Consider the following 19524-nt stretch of genomic DNA (forward strand, 5'->3'; position numbering starts at 1 on the left):
CCTTCTCTCCCTCCTCCCCATCCCATACATTCACATACTGTGATCTGCGAGCTTTTTGTTAAATTAATAATTCTCGATGAATGGAGGCCCAACCCTTCTAGGAGACACATCAACATTTCTAGGAAACCATGTAATTTTTCTATTTGTGAAAATGAAACAAATTTTTTCAAAAGATAAGAAACACTGCTAGCTTCATCTTTGATTTATCCAGAATGTGGATGGGAGAAAATTATACTAATCAATCAACTTGAATTTTGTGTTTTACAAATAGCTTAGTGTAATCAGAAGTAAGCCTAAGTTTATAAGTAGAATTTGAGAAATGCCATCAGGTAGAAATCCCTCCTTGTTAGTGGAAGGCTGACCATGGGAATTCAGTCATCAGTCTGGCTGTTACCATTACAGGCATAATACTCACATGGATAGGTCTGCCGTTGGTAGAGCAGAGGAAGTAAAAAGAGCTCTACTCCCCTGGCATAGTTCTAAGGTTCAGCGTTACCCAGCCTGGTAAAGTAATAGGTGCACTGATTGCCGCTTCCCCTGGGAGCAGCTGCTGCCTGTCTCCAGGGATGTCCCCACAGATCTCAGGGATGGAACCTTTACAAGAGAGCCGTCTGATCTTGACAGCTGAAAATCTCAACATGGCGCAAGGGGCAAGTCAGTACTAAGCATGGGGATCCCAATTACCACTCATTATGCTGATATGGCTTTGAGGGCATAGAGCTGTAAAAGTTAAAAATAAAAAGACAAGAACCAAATGCGTAAAATGAACCCACTTACTTCCTGAATTCATGCCAGGCTAAAGAAATGCTCCTCAATATATTTGATTAACTTATGCCTCATTTCTCTTGCTTTTTCTTTTTCACTAAGCTTTAGATAATTTTCCTAAATGGCTTAAAAGTGAGGCTAAATGCTCACCTTCCGTAAATCATAAGGCAGAAGATATGACATTTGTGTAAATATTAATTTGTTGTGAAATAGCTTGAAACAAAGTTTGGAAAAATGTGCAGAGACATTCTCATTGGTCAGTTTGGGATGGCCCAGGATTTCTGTTCCTGTTACTTAACTCTTAATTGCTATAAACATTTATTATTCATATGTTTTTCAAGGCTAACCAAGGAGGTGAAATATATTAACGTTATTTACCAATGAAAGTTATCGACATCAGACATTATAATTAATTATTTCGAAACCCTAGGCACCATATCACCTCTTTTGCTGCGTTATCCGCCATTGCCAAAGTCCATCCACTAGTGTGAGTGGAAGTATTTGCCTGCAACCCTACTTTGAAACATAGAAACAAAACGGGCACAAAAGACCTCTTACTTACTCTCCTGAAATAGCCGCTAGTTCCACAAATTGTCTGCTTGTTGTTCAAGACAAGAGACCCTCCCAGATAAAGTAAATAAAATTTCTATCAGTGAATTGAAAACTGCATTCATTCAAAAATTAGTGTCACAATTGACATTTCAGTTACATAGTTCTCGTTTCCACTTAACGGACGGTATAAGGCGAGAGGCAGATACCAAGTGTTCCCTAAGGGAATTTAAATTGACTCTATTAATCTCTCTCTGACTTCAAGACAAAGTTTAAAAATAAATGTCTGGGATAACATTTTACAAAAGCTTCTTTTAAATCATTAATTTTTCTTCTGTGCACCACAAGAGAGAAATTTTGTATTCCAGTTCTAAGTCAGGGGCAACTCGACGAGATGGAAATCACGCGAGGCAGCCTACATCCCCTCATCTCAATCACTCAGTGGCTTTTTGGATCACACTTTAGGCCCCATGGTCAGTTACAATTGTCTTATCCTCAAGATCTAGAATTTTGATATTTCCCTTTCTAGCTACCACCTCAAATTTTTCCCCCTTTCCTACTCTTTGCCTTCTATTGAATTTATCCTGCCCCTTCATTGTTCCCTCCAGCTGGCTCTGCTTTTTCTTTTGGTTTTTTATCCCGGGCTTCTCAAACAGGATATTCATCCCCAGCCTCAGCCCAGTGTACGGACTAGTCATGGAAAAACATGGCATAAGTTTTTTAGCTGTTTATTTTACTCCATTCGAAATAGGTTAACACTTAAAACAAATACAGATTTATATTGGAATTTTAAATATTTTAAAGATAAAACTCAGGATTTTTTATTCTTTATTTCAGGATTTTTAATTCTTTAAAAATAATAATAATAAAGTTCTTTTATTTGGTTTTTCTATGTCATTACAGAAATACATAGCAACTCTCTTGACCCCACAATTGCCTGATAAGATTTCCTACTTCTCTGTCATAATGGATATTTTAAAGGATGACTATTCAGCCTCCTCTTGCCTTGATGGCCTATGGTCAACAATTTCAAGCCAAAGACCTCTGAAATTCATACTACTCTTGACTTTCCATTAAAACCCTTTCTTGGACTGACCCAATTCATTTATTCTTAGTCAATTCTGGGGTGTCACTGGAGAAAGTCTCATAACAATACCGTATAGAACCTTACCACTCAACTAAAGTCCTAAGCACTGGCCATCACTAGACAATCTCTTTTATCTCTAATATACATCCTAACATCTCCAATCCCTTTATATCCTCACATACACTTCTGACTCCCTCATCAAAGAGCTTCATTGCCCACTCTACAAAAATTGAGGCAATTTTAAGTGAATTACCTCAACGTTCCCTCCCTCCACATTAAATGTCATAGGTCATCGCATATAGTCTCATTCTTCCTTCTCAATTCTTTTCTGAGATCAACCCCGTAGCCATGCTCCTGACCCTACCCCTGCCAGCCTGCTTGTTCCATCTTCCCCACTATTTCTTGCATCTTCGGCCTATCTCTTTACTCTCCTAGATGATAAAGACAATTGCCTCTGTTGGAAAGAGATCATTTCTTGATCCTGCTTCTCTCAAAGTTCTCCTTCCTTTTATTGCCAATAATTTGAAAGAGTAGTTCACTTTGGTGGAATACATTTCCTCTTCCCATTCTCTTCTTGAGCCCTGAAAATAGGCTTCTGCCCTTTACCACATCAATGTAACCGTTCTCACTAAGGTCACAAAGGACCCACTCATTACTATCCCAGATCTCTGCTCTGAATTTGTCCTGCTTCAACTCCCAGGGAAAGGGCAAATCCTCCTTAAACTCTCATATCTCTTCCTTTCCTTTACTCCATATCCTCCTGTTTCATCTTCTTCTCTGACTGCTCCCACCCAGACTCACTTACCAGCTCCAACATTCAGTCTTTTCTTCTGCAGACTCTCTCTTAGCAACTGCAGACATACTTATGTCTTCAACGATCACCTCTGCAGAGGACATTCAACTCTAGAGTCTCCGGCGCTTATCCTGAGTCACTAGCCCACCTCTACTGCTTGTTGGGTATTCTCATGAAGAGAGTCTGAGGATAGTCTAGTAAGTGGAAAAAACGAGTTTTCTATACAGTTGTTAGGCCTTGCACGAACCATGTAACAGAGTCTCAGTTGGTAATAATAGTTCTAATTACTTCATAGACTTGCGAGTGAGGATTTGATAACATAAGGAACTACAGATGAAGCTCAAAATGGTTCCATCCTCTTCAGAGACAACAGACCAAGATCACAAGTCATGCAGCTGGGGCATGTGCAAAAGAGAGAAATTTGACCGCCAGCTGCCCTTGGAAACAAAGTGTCTCCTCCCTGCCCCTCCCACATGGAACCAAAGGACCAGGGCATAATCGGAACTTGAACAAGAGAATCTTTTCAGAAGCCAAGAGTCCTTTGTCCAGGAAGATCCAGTGTTGATGCCCCTTTACCATAAATGGCCAAGTTCCAAGGTCCTCCAATTAAAACTTGCTTCACCAGCACTTCCACATACCTGTTCTCCCTAACCCCTTAAAATTCCTTAACCTAGTCCAGCAAGCAAGATGCTTTAAGGCACAATTAGGTCTCCTATCTTCTCAGTTGGAGCCTTCTTGATCAATAAACCTCTCCTTACTGCAAACTCTGATGTTTTGAGTTTTGGTCTTTTGAAGCATTGGGCACACAAACTTGAGTTTTGGTAACAACAATAGGAAATCTAATTTACTTATATTGATTTGACAAACATATATAGCACATGCTATGTGTCAGGCAGGCTTGTAATACAGCCCTTTGTAAATAATAACTTATTTAATTCTTACAAGGACCCTATGAGCCAGTAGTATTGTTATTCTCATTTCGCAGATGAGAAAACAGAGGCAGAGGCAACTGAGGTGACTCTCCCAGGTCATACCACTAGTAAACAGCCAAGCCTGATTCCAACCCAGGCAGTCTAGTGCCAAAATCACACTCTTGACCACTACACAACACTGCCTATCATTACATCGTCTTTCTGTCTTTTAACACACTGCATAAATCCAGTTACCATTATTAAATCAAACACCTAGAACTTACGATCGCCCTTACATTTCAAATTTCTTTCCTAAATTCCTTGTTGGTAACTGACACCAACCCTATAAACTGCTATCTCATCATCAACTTTACGGCCTCTCTCCGCCTCAGAACCCACTGCTGCCAAATCCTATCACATCCAACTCTGAAATGGCTGTCTTATTCCCACAGCCAGTGCTTCAGTTCCAGGCTATTTCACTGACACCTGCCACTACTTTAAAAAGGAAAGAAAGGAGAAAAGAAAAACCTCTTATATGTTGGGGCAATTGGTAAAATTTGAATAAAGTGTACAGATCAGTTAACAGTTGTGTATTAACATAAAATTTCCTGATTTTAATAATTCTATTGAAGTTACATAAATGAAAGTCTTGTTTTTAGGGAACACATATTGAAATATTTAGGGGTGAAGGGGCATGACGTCTCAAATGGTTTAGAAAAACACAGTAAAAAGTATGTGTTAGAGACAATGAGAGAATGATAAAGCAAATGAGGCTAAATGTTAAAACTGGCGAATCTAATTGAAGAATATTTCGAAGCTCTTTGACTATCCTTTTAACTTTCCTCTAGATTTAAAATTATTTCAACATAAAAAATTTTAAGAAAAACTAACTAGTCTCCTTGCTGTCCCTGCCGATGGCCCTCTCCTGCCACTCCACTCCACAAGTCCCCTTACCAAAATGTGAAAGACTCATCATGCAGACCCGATAAGGTTCAAGAACTTGGCTGGCATGCAAAGAATCCATAACCTCCCCCTACTTCTGTTCCAAACTCCTGTCACCCCTCCCGAGAACATGCACAAACTCCTTCCACATTCCTCGGTTGCCCGTGTCCCCTGACCCCACCCCCACCCTACTCTAGCCTCAGCATTTCCTTGTTTCCAGGCCTTAAGAGGCTATTTCCTTTGCCTGGACTAGAACCCCCTTCTTTCCTAAAGATAAACATCAAAGTCATTTTTTTCTATGAAAGCCTAATTTGAATCCTCTTTCAAAATGGTTTTCCAGATCCACCCAGTGGAATTTGTTCACATTACCCTGCACTCCTTTAGCAGGTGTTTACCTTTTTGTACAGCTCACCTCCATTCACCGTGGTGTTGGAAATTTTGTCTTTTACCCAGGAGTTTAGGAGTTTGTGGAGGTTGAGAATAATGTGGTTTCCATCTTTACACCCCAACTTCCTCTTATATAATTTTATGTAGTTCATAATTTTATGTTATGTAGTTCATAATTCAAAAAATGTGTGCTGCCCAGGCTGATCAGGGACATCGGGCAGAGATATGAAAGGACAAGGAGAAGGTGTAGCTCTGGCAGTAAGCACTAAACATGTGAAGTTATTATTCTTATTTGGGCACGCCCCCCTCTCTCCACACACAATTCCCGCCTCTAAGAGAAAAAGCAAAAAGTTTGGTCCTCATGCGCTCAGTAGCACCCTCCCAGGCTCGTCTTACCCTATAAGTGTTCCTTTAGGAAGCTCCTGCCCAATTCCAAGAGTGCCTTTTTCCAGTCAATCCAGTCCATCTGCCCTGCCTCACACAGATCCCCCCTGCCCCGCCCCCGCCGTAATGCTCTGCCCAGGGCTAGTTGCCCTCGGTCTGGCTGCTGCCAACAGAGAAAGAGCTTATGGGGTGAGAGTGGGAAGTTAGGGGTTAAGGAGGGTGGGTTTCCTCACTGTATGTCAGAGTTGCACCCAGGAGTCTAAGTGCTTGAATGACTCTACTTTCAATGCTTTGCCTTTTTTTTTTTTCCCCAAGGAAATAACAATTAAGTTTTTAAAGACAACTTACATGAAAGGATTACAGTCATGTGCCACTTAATGACAGGCATACATTCTCAGAAATGTGTCATTAGGTGATTTAGTTCGGCAAACATCACAGAGTGCATTTACACAAACCTAGATGGTATAGCCTACTGCTGTAATTGTATGTGCTATACTTTCATATGATTGGCAGCACAGTAGACATGTTTATATCAGCATCACCACAAACATGTGAGTAATGGATTGCACTATGCTGTCATGATGGCTGTCCCCTCACTAGGCAGTGGAAATTTGTCAGCTACATTGTAATTAATGGAACCACTGTCATATATGCGGTCTATTGTTTACCAAATCATTATTATGCAGCAGCTAACTGCATTTAACTCTTTATTTAGAAAGTTCTAGGTTAAAAGCAAATGCTGGAGAGGAATGGAAATTGAATTCCATTTGCCTTTCAAGTAATTTCCCCCCTTATGTTACTCTCCCTAAGTACTTTGTCCTTCTTTCTGGCACACACAGGCTTTGGTCAGATCAGGGCACTTCCTCATACTGACAGACTAAGCCTCAAGGGAGGTTCAGTAACTCGCCAAAGGTTACGTTGTCCTAAAGTGGCTCTAAGTTTATGAGTGGGTTTATTTGTTTTTTGACTGGAGTTTAGGACCAAAGTCTGAGATTTGGGAATTCCACACTTAGTTATAGCCAGAAGAGTGAATGAGATTCTTAAGGGAGAATAGCAAAAAAAATATAAGGCCAAAGTTAGGTGCTGGGAAAACCTGCATTTAGGGGGCACAGTAAGTTACCTTATGGTCCCCAAATATGGCCTTTCCATGAAAACTCCAGGCAATTACTTCCTAAAACTCATCTGATTGCGAGGAATGTGAACATTCACCACTCTTGAGTTGGACCTAAATAAAGACTCATTCTTTTTTTCTTTCATTCATTCAACAGGTATTGATCAAATGTCTAGCATATATTAGAAACTATTTCAGATGCTGAAGATACATTAGTATACTAAACAACTAAGAACCTGTTTGCAGAGAACTTATCAGAATTATACATTACATTTGAAATCTTGCAATATCTGAAAACTCAAGAGACTTCTTAGAAAAAATTATTTATTCTCTATGAACTTTACTTCCCTCCTCTACTAAATAGGACTATCATAGCTTTATCACCTATATAACATAGACTGCATTGAGAATTGGGTGAAATATCACTAATAAAGTGCCTGGTATAGAGTCTCACATTCAACAGATAATCAATAAGTGGTAATATATAATTACAATTATACACTACCCTAAAACCAGTGTCATCATTCACTTCCCTCAGAACTAAACCTTATAAATAATCCTGTCACCAAGTCCTAAATCTAATTATTCAGATACAACCCTCACAATTTTTGCTATTGCTGCATTCAACTCTATATATACTCAATACTTTATCCTCACTTCAAGCAATAACTACAGAATTATGGGGTTTTTTTTTTTGTTTTTTTTTTTGTACATGTGCTGCCAAAGCAAGCACCAGAATTATGGGTTTTATATGCAAGTTTTATATCTTGTCTAATACACATTAAATTCATAAGTAATTATTAAAACTTAAAAGGTCCATTCATGTGACATAGCACCTAAAATTAACTCAGATATCACTGGAAGTATGCTGAGTCTACTTTGGGAAACACTTCTCCATATGCTCAACTTTGCAGAGCTGATCTCAATATCTAAATTTGGTTTATTTAAATGAAACACATTTTAGAGAGCTCCAGAGTCTGCCATCCTCTCACAGCCTCCACTGCTGCTCTCCTAAGGCAGCCCCTGAGCATCTCTCTCCAATATGACTGCCCTAGTTGCCCAGCTTCTATCCTTGAAACCAAATGATATCTCTCCCCTGCCCCAAATCCACCAATGAATTCCCATTTCACTTAGATTAAATGCAAAGACCTGACTATGCTCTACAAAGGTCCTACATGATCCAGCCCCTGCTTGTCTCCACACCACATTCCTTACCACTCTTGCCACTGGATGTATGGTTGCTGCCATATTGATTATTCAGGCAGTCTTTGCACCTACTCTGCCTCTGCTTGTAGCATCCTTCCCAGATCATCATGGCTCACTCTCTCACTTCAGAGGCCTTCTTTGAACACACGCTCACTCCTCTATCTCTTTCTGCTCACCTTGCTTTATTTTCTTTATAATACTTATCATCCTCAAACATTAAATGACCTATTCATGCATTTGTTTATTGTCTGTCGAGCCCCATTAAGATTGTAAGCTCCAGGAGCTTACAATCGTATAATATATTGTACAATATATTTTGTCTATATTGTACACTACTATATTACCAATGCATGAAATAGTATTGAAGCCATTCCACAAATATTTGTTGATCGAAGACATGAGTGGATGCACAAGGGTGGATAATGAGTATTCTCTGAAATATGTTCAGTTTGATGTTTCCCCAGGACTTGTAGAGTAGAGAGTAATAAACGCAAACTGGAATTTAGGAGAAAGCAAAAAGCAAGAATATGTAACAACAAGACTAAAAATGGACAGACCATCCACTGAAGTCCTCCAAATGCTACTGGACTATTGGCCCCAAAATACAGAAATTAATTGGAGATAGAATAGCACTCAGGGATGGATATGGATAGAATGAAAAAAGAACGAACTTCATTATACAACATGTATGGTGCTTAATTTAGTTAAAAAGAGGGGGATGGGGTATAAGTAAATAAATAAAGTAAAAAATTTGTTTTAACCTTTAATGACAAGCTACAGCCTCGCCAGGCTTTAAAAACAAATAATTAAAAGTATCTACATAGAATTTGGTGTTTATTTTTCTGACCAGTCTGTAGAAGTGCTAACGAATAGTAAAACTGCCCAAATGGAGGCTGCTAAGATAGAGAAAAAGAGTGAAATGACATCTGGTAGACTGAGGCCCCAGTACGTACCCTCCCTATATCTACATGTTTGTATTCCTTCACTCTGACCCTGAGTTCCACCAGGACTTGCTTTGGCCAGTGGGATATTAGCAAATAGAGCTTTAAAAAGCGCATGTGTGTTGCCACCTACCCTCTCGTACAATTGAGCTTGTCTATTTTTGTACCCCAGCCACCACCATGAGAACATACCTGGACTCACCTGCTGGAAGGATGAGAGCAGGGATGAGAGACACGTGGAGGATTGCTGAGTTTTCTCAATCAAGGACATCTTAGACTGACAGCTAAACACTAATGCATGAGTATGGCCAGGTAAAATAATCAGAATCAAGCTTAGACAAACAGAACTCCCCTGGCTAACCAGTAGATACACAAAAATAATAAATAGTTGTCATTTTAGACACTGTGTCTTGGAGTAGTTTGTTACACAGCAATTGCTAACTGACATAACTTGGATGATAACTCTCCAAATCACCAAGAGATTAAAAGTGAAGGTTAGGGGTCTCCCTAAATTCAAATTCTAGATCACAATTTTAAAATATTTTCTCTAAAAGTTAAAAGAATTAAAATGACAAGTTACTTAAGCAAAAGAGGTCTTCATTTTCCAGTTAAAGTTTTTAAAATCATTTGAAAATAAAAAGATTATAAGAAAATACATTCAACATCATGCAATTTAAAGCCGAGCTATTAGCATCTCCTTAAGTTATAAACGTGGGGTGATCTTTTACGAGTATAAATGTCTCACACACGGTAGACTGTTGGTTTTCTTTGTAGGCTCCAATAAAAACAAAATAGACCCACATATGTTCTCTTCATCCTTCAGTAATTCTACCCTAGCCTCATGACAGGGGAATTCTGATTCCCACTGCACTAAGAGTCTATTTTTATTAAAGGAAACTATTCCTTGTTTCACCTGGAAAAAATTAACAACATTCCTGTCCACATACCAAATTCACTTAAAGAACTAAAATAAAACAATTATTTGCTTCTATTCAGACTTTTATACTGACACAAACGCTACCTTCTTGCCCTTGCAAGATTATTCTTCTTTCTTTTTTCTTTGCATATTTCCCAGAGGTCTGCACTAAAGCGTAAACTCTCACATTAGAGAAATGAATGGCGAAGTAAACAACGGAGGAATACAAATACTGTTGGAAGAGCCTTTCTCGCCTAACCTCCTTCACATTCACAGCCTCATACCCAGCCTGGGCAACAATTTTAGTTAATGCAGAATCCTTTCTGCATCCTGTTGCATAAACATATACATCTTTGCATAAGAAGAAACAGGGCCAAACTGAGAACATTATTAAGGATACCAATAATTATACACACTCATCTATGCTTAGGCTCACTTGCTCCTACTTGTGCGGTATCTCAGTTTATTAGGGCTACTATGACAAAATACCATAGACTGTGTGGCTTATAAACAACAGAATTTTATTTCCCACAGTTCTGGAGTCTGCATGTCCAAGATCAGGGTGCCAGCACAGTCAGGTGAGGGCCTTCTTCCAGGTGGCAGACTTCTCATTGTATCTGCAAATGGCAGAAGGGGCTAGAGAGTTCTATGGGGTCTATTTCATGAGACACTAACCCCAATCATTTAGGCTCTGCCCTCATGATCTAATCACCTCCCAAAGGATCTACCTCCTAATACCGTCATATTAGTCATTAGGATTTAAACCTTTGAATTTGGGGTGGGGGGAGGCACAAATTCAGCCTATAGCATGCGGTAAGCAGAGACAGGATTCTTTTCTCCCTTTTACAGGCCAGGAAGCTGAGGCTGGGAGTGGCAATGAAATTTCCCTGAGGTTTCTTTTCTGTAACATGACTAAATCAGAATTCAAACTCAAATTCAGAATCCCTTTCTGTATGCTATGCTCCTGAAGAATACAATATTGGAAAACTCAAAAGAATTATTTTCACAGAAAAGATAACAGAGGTATATGTAAGAAGAAAGATAAAGAACAGATAAACATATGCGACAAAAGACACAACAGAGACATTGGACAATTGTGTAAGAAAACCAACTACTAACTGGTAATATTTCTAGAACATTCTACAGAACATAACAGAAAACTACATAATATCACATAATGTTATATACTGATAAAGGTGAAGCAACAAATACCAAATTGAGGAGTCTCACTTAACTTTGCTTGACAATCACATTGGAATTTCTTAATGTTCAAAATGTGCTATTGTGGGCTGTTTTTCTTTATCCAGCATAAGCTACTGCAATAAATTCTTGTTTATTCAAAATATATTTAGGAGACGCAGTACTACAGATAATTGAATGTGCAGGTTAACAGAGACTACAAGCATAGTAACATCTCGTTTACTTCAGACTCTACCCAAGTTTAAAGCTCTAGAACAAGGTTTAGCAAACTTTTTCTGTAAAAGATAAAATAGTAAATACTTTCAGCTTTGCAGGCCCTATGATCTCTGCGGCAACTACTCAACTCTGCCCTTGTGGTGTAAAAGCAGCAATGGACAATATATAAACAAATCTGAGTGTGCTGTGTTCCAATAAAACTTTATTTATACAACCAGATTTGGTCCACAGGCAGTAGCTCATCAAAGCCTATTCTAAAGCATAACGCATACCCAGAAGGAAAAAAAATACACTCATGTCCTCTATTTGCAGAAGAAAACTGACGCCCTGACTGGATACCTACTCTCTCACTTTATACACTTTTTTTAAAAAACTGGGCTCTTTTCTCACTTACCACCTATAGCAAAAGCGAAGCAGGAATTTTAAAGCAAGGGTGCTAGCAATCCAGTGTGCTGCAGGCCAAAAGCCTTCAAGACAAAGCCAGAGGACTGAAACAGCAGAGCAGTCTAGACCAGCTAATTTAGGGGCAAAACACTCTCCCTGAACAAACCTCTCAATATCATCTGAATCTTTTCAATATAACCTGAATCAATATCACTTACTTAGAGCAAAGTTCCATTTTTGATGGTCATAATGATGGTTCTGAATCTTAATGGTGACTATGAATCACCAAAAGAAGAATTATATTCAATCTCTTTAGGACAAAAGAAACATAGACACAAGTAAGATATACTTTAGAAGGACCCATGAAAATTGGCTTCCTACTAGTTTTGAAACTGATTGAATAAACTTCAGTTTTCTAGAATATATATATTATCTGAAATAATCAATTCTCCAGAAAATAATAATAGGAAGATATTTAGAAGGCACTTATTTTGAGTCGTACATAATTTAATGTGTTTTATGCATATTAATTTATTTAATGTACATAACAACCAGGTATTATTATCCCATTTTCCAGATGAGAAAATTGAAGTACAGGGAAATTACATAACTTGCCCAGAATAACACAGCTACTCGGTGGCAGAGCTAGGATCTGAACACAGGCTGTCTGGCTCCAGACACCATTTTTTAAATTACTATACTATGCCAAGGCATTACCGTATAACCGCACGTGGAATGCCTTATTTCAAAGACTGTGAATATGATAAGACATATGTAAAATCTCTACTAAATATGATATGTTTTTCAGAATCTAATGACTGAGATATGTCAGTGTTTTTTAATGCTTCAGAGTAAAGACTATAAGTGTCTTTTACCTTTGTTCACTTCCACCAAAATAAAAAAATTATTTGGATGTCAAAATGAGATTTTATTCTTTTCACTGCTGCATTGAAATTGTTTTTGGAATGAGCCAGGAAAATAAACAAGTAAATGGAGTTATGGGAAAATTCTTTTTAGGCACTCCTAGTTCCATCAGATAAATACGAGGATGTGAAACGAGTTAATCCTTCTATTTCTTAGGTCAGGATATGAAAACTAAAACAGACTTTTATTTTCTGTCTTTCTTTCTTAAATAGCTTAACTATAATTTGGCTTATATGGAAGGAAAGTAATTTGGTTGTTAAAATAACTGAGGTTACTATTGGCTTATCACCCAACAAAAATATTTGACCCTAATATATTCAGAGTGAAGGACTAAAATTGGTTTGTGATGTTTTATTAAAAGAAAATTAAAAGTTTGTAGAGATATTTTTTAAATGGTAATGATCTGAAAAATATTTTTGGTTACTGAGTAGGCATCTGTGTTCTTTTTTATTTGTAATATGAATATTTTTGCTAATCTCTAGAAGTTCAGAGTGGAGAGGAATCTCTTCGTCTCTAGAAAATAGAGGCTCTGCACCAACCTTAGATGAATTCTACCAATTGCTCAACTCTGTGCAAGAAACAGCTCTCCAAAACCAATGCACTCTCTTCACAGTAGTTTTCCTCAATAATAAGTTAGCATTCACTACAAAACTTATAAAATACTTAAGGAACTGGGCGGAATAGATAAATTTGGATGAATTATTTTGTCTTTGTTGCCAGTTTTTCATTTACTTCCCACTCTTTTCTAAAGTAAGGGATGCAAATACCTGACATAGAAGAGAATGGCTAGGAGAAGAGAGGAAAACATTATATTACCATCTTCTTTCCAAAGGACATAAATATTAAATTAATAGTAATCTCTATAACAATAATTTTCAGTTATATTGGAATAGCCTTGAAAAGTTATTAACATGTGGGATTAAGAATTTAAAAGCAAAATCATATTCCTAATTTCTTCTAGATGGCCAAGACTATAATTTTCTCAATTTAGCTTTCATTTAGTGACTACAGGTGCTAGATTTTATATAGACACATTAGAGAACAGAAAGAAGAAGAAAGGAAGAGGAGGGAAGGCGAGAGAAAAGTAAAGAAGAGAAAAGAAAAAAGATATGGCAGAAATTGATTGGTTAATCACCAAACGAACATTCTATTTTTCCTCAACACCAATAGAACTACACACTTTAGCCTCTCTTCAGCTAGGTCGGGTCATGTGACCAAACTCTGATCAAAAGAATGTGAGCAATCTTCTGTGTATTTTCCCCTTTGCCAAAGCATAAGGACTTGGAAACTAATGGTAATGAGGTGATAAGAACACCACTTAAATGAGAGGAATACTCACCGAGAATATCTATTTTAGTAAATCGGTGCAGCTACTATTGAAAGCAGTATAGAGGTTCCTCAAAAAGTTAAAAATAGAACTACCATATGACCCAGCAATCTCACTTCTTGGTATTTATCCAAAGGAAATGAAATTACTGTCTTGAAGAGATATATCTGTACCCCATGTTCATTGCAGTATTATTCACAATAGTCAAGAGATGGAAACAACCAAAGTGTTTAATGAAGGATGAATGTATAAAGAAAATGTCACAAAGAGAAAGACAGACAGACAGACAGAGTTAGAGAGAGGAATATTATTCAGACATAAAAAGAAGGATACTCTGCCACTTGCAGCAACGTGGATGAAACTTGAGGGCATTATGCTAAGTGAAATAAATGACACAGAAAAAGACAAATAATGTATGTTCTCATGTATGTGGAATCTAAAAAAGCTAAACTCATAGAAATAGAGAGTGTAATATTGGTTGCCAGGGGAAATGAGGAGGAGAGAAACTGGTCAAAGAATACAAACTTCCAGTTATAAGATGAATAAGCTAGAGCGATCTAAAGCACAGCATAGTGACTATAGTTGACACCGTATAATATATTTCAAAGTTACTAAGAGAATAAATCTTAAATGTTCTCAGCACAAAAAGAGAAACAGTCATTATGTGATGATGTGATGTAGATGTTAGCGAAGGATATGGTGCCAATCGTGTTGTAATCTATAAGGGTATCAAATCAACATGCTGTATACCTTAAACTTATACAATGTCATATGTCAATAAAGCTGAGGGGAAATAAAGTTTGAAAACATTCTTTCCTTATAATTTTAAATTACTGAGAGTGCTCTCATCCAATCATCGAAGGCAAAAGAAATTCAGGACAATGGTCTTAGATGGCAGCTTTGAAACTACTACAAATCAAATTTCTTTGTTTCTAGAAAGTTCCCTCATAAACTGCTGGGTGGGGTGTGTGGGATAAAGATGAGAAAGGGCCCATTTCATTTTTATTTGTTTTACTTATTGTGCCTTCCTCTTCTGATTTCACCTAAAAAAAAAAAAAAGTACTACAAGCTGTGGAACTGCTTTCAAATAACCAATATCACTGTTACAAAATAATCAAACTCTTAAAAACAGTATGTTCAAGTAGCTGAAATATAGGACACAGCTGTGACCAATATTCCAAAAACCATTATGATCTTCCAAAGTAGAACCAGTTAAAAATTTGGGATTCAAAAACTGCTGCCTGAATTTTCTGAATCATTGACAAAGTCATTTTGACCATTCACTCTATTCTTCAGATGAAAAGACCTAGGAATAAGCATCACCTTAAAACCTATATAATTATTCCATCTGCGAAATTTAGTAAAGAGAGTCAAGACAGGAATCAAAAGTCCAGGAACATCTGTCAGCCTGAATTTTCTAACTCACTTTTTCCTGTGAGAAAATGATATCTTCTAAAATGTCATCATTAACAGTTCTAAATGTGGACTGTGAAGGAATGCTTATCTGACTCTTGGCCTGGTGCTATATCTATGTGGAAGGAAAGTCACGGCACAAGCTTAACCAACAAGAAAATCCATCGTGGCTGAGAGAGGCAGATACAGTGTAGAAAGTTAATCAATAAGAAATGTATCTGATATATTTTCATTTTAAAAATTGATCATTTATGCTTTTATTAATATGCTGAAAATAGTTGTCACAAGTAATGTTTACATGGCACTTAGAAGTTTACTAAATGTTTTCACATACAATGCCACATTTACTTGTCACAGTAACCCTCCTGGTATTTTTATACTCAAGTAACAGACAGATAAGGGCTGAGGCTCTTACAGCCTTTGTAACTTTTCAAGATAAAACAGTGAAGACTTGCTTTGCTTTAAAAAGTATTTATCCAATACTGGGAATATGCTTTTAGAAGTAAAAGAAGCTTCTTATAATAATAATAATAGTCTATCATTGTATAGTATATTATAATGTACAAAGAATTAAAATGTTCTTTCACAAGCACTTTCTCATCATGCTGCTGATATTCACTAATACAGTAAAATACCAGGACACATATCATTATTTCATTTTACAGACATAGAGACTGAGGCTTAAAAAAATTTAATGACCTGAGCATAATCTCACTGACCAAGATTAATTCACTAAGCCATTCTGCTTCTTGAAACTGAAAAGTGGAGAGACACAATATTGGCTAGTGAGTAATATAGTAAGAAGTTATATCACCTGCATACATTATATAATTAAAATAGAATAATTAATTTAATTATTTTTAACTTAAGTGAAAGCTTCTTCTCCACCAATGGGTAGTGTCAAGCTCCACAAAAGGAGAGAACTATACAAATCTAAAGCATTTAGCTCTTTGTGGTACTGTGCGTGTCGGGGTGGGGGTGTTTGTTTCATTTGTTTTGCTCTGTTTTCTTTAAAACATGCTCAAGCGAGGACAGCAACTCTTGAAAACACCAACTAGGAATAATTAAATTGGGGAGGGGAGGCAAAGTTAAGCAATAAGATTATCCTGTTATATATAACACTGGCAAAAAACGTCTCACAGAAGAGCAAGTCTTTCCAAAAGCAAAATTCACCAAATAAAACACTGGAAAATATAATTCAATCAAGAAATAATATTTTTTTTCAATTTGGATTTATGTCATTGCTTTACTAGGTAGTGGTAATAGTTTCCAAATGCCAATGTGTATTCATGAACGCTTTGCAAGTTCATGATGTAATACATTCCTTTTTGGATACATCTTATGTCAAATCCATCTGTCTAAGGCAGATATGCATAGTTTTACAGAACCGTATCTGCAAAAGTACTTCCAGTCAGACAAAAGTGGCTTTACAAAATAAAGAGGAATTGAGAGAAGAAAGATCAGTTATTGCTGTTTTGTGAATATTTCCTTTTCCCAAAGCTCCTTGCCCACTGCTCTCTATTCATCGGGCACCTGATACCTCGCTACTCTTGCTTTTCTTAATATCTTGCCCATTTGCAAGAAAAAGATGTGACCCTGGCATTTCAGGGAGAACTAAAAAAATGAAGGTCCTGGAGGAAGCACCAACGCAAGATGTTCGTATTCCTAGTATATAGCCACCAGAATTTCCCTGAGCCCTCTACTTCTGGCTCTAAACGCTTTCTGAATTCTATGTGCAGCTTATTAAAGTTAGATAATGAAGCATAAGTCATATTTATTCAAGTCATCTCAATAAGAGCCCAAGCAAGTTAATATAAAGAATGAAGGCAGGAAAAGGTATGAGGGAAGGTGACTGCTACATCAAGAAAAAACTGCACAAATTCTGCGACAAGAAGAGGAGCCAGGTTAGAAGTCAGAAGCCAGTTCAGATAAAGCAGTTTCCACCCCACTACTTACTCTAGCCGGACCCCAGACCACTTTGAGGGATGAGATTACATTCCTTTTATAGATGCACCACTTTCTTCCACTAATACAGTTAAGAATGCAGAACAACGAGTGAATCAACTATTGCTATTAGTGTCTATAGCTATGGAAACTTAATAAATTAACTCGCTTTTCTTTCTCAGTAAAGGAACTCATACCGTTTCTTCACAAAGCAAATGTGTTTCTCAAAGACTACATTAGAATTATTTTTCTTTAAAACTATTTTTATACATTTGGTTGCTAAAAAGAATTCTATGTTGATTATTTTTCTTTCCTTGTATGAATCTCATCTATTGGTAAGACCTAAAAGGTGTCATAGTCCAGAAAGCGAAATATTTTTAACAAAACTTTGCTTTTCCAGTATGATCTAAACATAAAATTTTGAAAAAACACAACTTATATTTCTCTCCTCCCAATTAAATCATGCTAGTCATTTAAATAGGTGCAACCAAAAATAAACAGCTCTTTAGTATATAAATAATATTTTATAGGAATTGGCAAGTAATTATGATAGCTATTAGAAATGTGTATTTTCCACAAGAACTCGTGATTTTAAACAATTGTTCAAATGATTTATGCATGAAGGTTATACATAGCACAAATATATACATTTGTATCTATAAGTCTAAAGAGGAAAAATCAAACAAACTGGAAAACATCTCAAAATTATAAAAAAATCCCTAGCTTTGTGCTGTATTAAGAAAAAGTATAAAAATTATTTGGGAGGAAGAAAATTATTTCTAAGCATTAAATTTATAGACAAAAGCCCATTTTTTTTTTTTCAAAAGATTGGCTAGGAGAAATCAATAATGTTTTTAAAGTAAAAAGTGAACTGCTTACACTAACCAGTCTATACCCAATATTAATTCTTTCCTGCAGTGTATGCTATAGAAGATAATAAAACACTGATATTTTCTAGTTTCTCATTTCAGTCTGTTCCAGCTTTATCTTAAATCTTGTTAGTAACTGAAGTCACCCCAACAATTACACAACTTAACAACGGCTTCCCTGGGATAATTTGATCTGCTCCAACCACAAATTCCAATCCACATACTTTCTTCCACTATGGATGTGTCTGTGTGTGTTTAATATACTTCTTATAAGGCTTTTAAAAGCAAGCTAGTGATTTCTCATTCGGCTCTCTACCACATAAACAGAATCACTGAGGAGCATTTTTATACATATAAAATTTCTCTAGGTATGTATAGAGTATATCTTAGTTCAGTTTCAAACGACGGTGAAAAGTATATTTCAATCATTTTACATTTCTCTTTCTTTGTCACTCTAACTGCTTTGTACCTGCGTCCCAAAAGGAATGCTTATCATTTGCTGCGTCCTCCCAGTTTTGGACAGTGGGAGTGAGAAATTTTTAAATTTGCCTGACTGAAGTGCTCTCTCAACCATTGCCTTGACACCAGAAGCCTGTTTTAACCTGCTCATGTTGGACCTTTATCACTTTACTGCCCCTATAAAACAAACAGGGCTACAAATGCACTGAACAGCCACCTTCAAAATGCAGCTTGATTGTGATTCATGGCAAAAAGCTGGAATAACCCTGTCAGGTCTTAGAAGCTTTAAGATAAATTGAATTGAACTTGTTACACATAAAAGCACCTTGAAAATGAATCATCTGCTAATTCAGTATTTTCTAATTACAATCACTCTCTTTCAGGGCATGTAATTAATTTACTGAGTTTAAAAAAATAAGTCAGGATTACTCACACAGTCTTGAAGATGCAATGTCAGCTATTTAGGACAGAAACATCCAAGGCCGTGTTAGAACTCAATTACGACTACATATGCGTTAAAGCAGGAACTGGCAGGCCTCTGGACTACAGCAACTATAGGACTCGTGCTTCTCGTACGCCGGGCTATAATTTATGAAACTGAGCCCCAGATCCAGCCAATCACTTAGCTCCTCATAACAAGTCTAACTGGCTCTGGAAAGCTGAAAGGGCTGCACTAGAACAACAAAGATGAGATAGTCCACACAATAATCTGCTTATCTGGAATCACTTTCCTTCACAAGACCAGGGAAAAATCACAGCTTCATTGACTGAAGAAAGGACAGATGGCCTGGGAAAA

The 19524-nt window shown here is 37.0% G+C and overlaps 1 protein-coding gene across 1 annotated transcript in view; it reads right to left on the minus strand.

The window, feature by feature from the left end:
• Positions 1-19286, minus strand: part of LOC107196620 (cAMP-specific 3',5'-cyclic phosphodiesterase 4D-like) — a 359569-nt gene extending 340283 nt beyond the window's left edge. Inside the window, exon 1 of the mRNA XM_015599426.1 lies at positions 19162-19286. The gene's annotated coding sequence lies outside the window, so the exon portion shown is untranslated. The remainder of the gene's footprint in view (positions 1-19161) is intronic.
• Positions 19287-19524: the final 238 nt, after the last annotated feature.

Source organism: Pteropus alecto, unplaced genomic scaffold, assembly GCF_000325575.1.
Source record: "Pteropus alecto unplaced genomic scaffold, ASM32557v1 scaffold70, whole genome shotgun sequence".
Classification (NCBI taxonomy): Eukaryota; Metazoa; Chordata; class Mammalia; order Chiroptera; family Pteropodidae; genus Pteropus; species Pteropus alecto.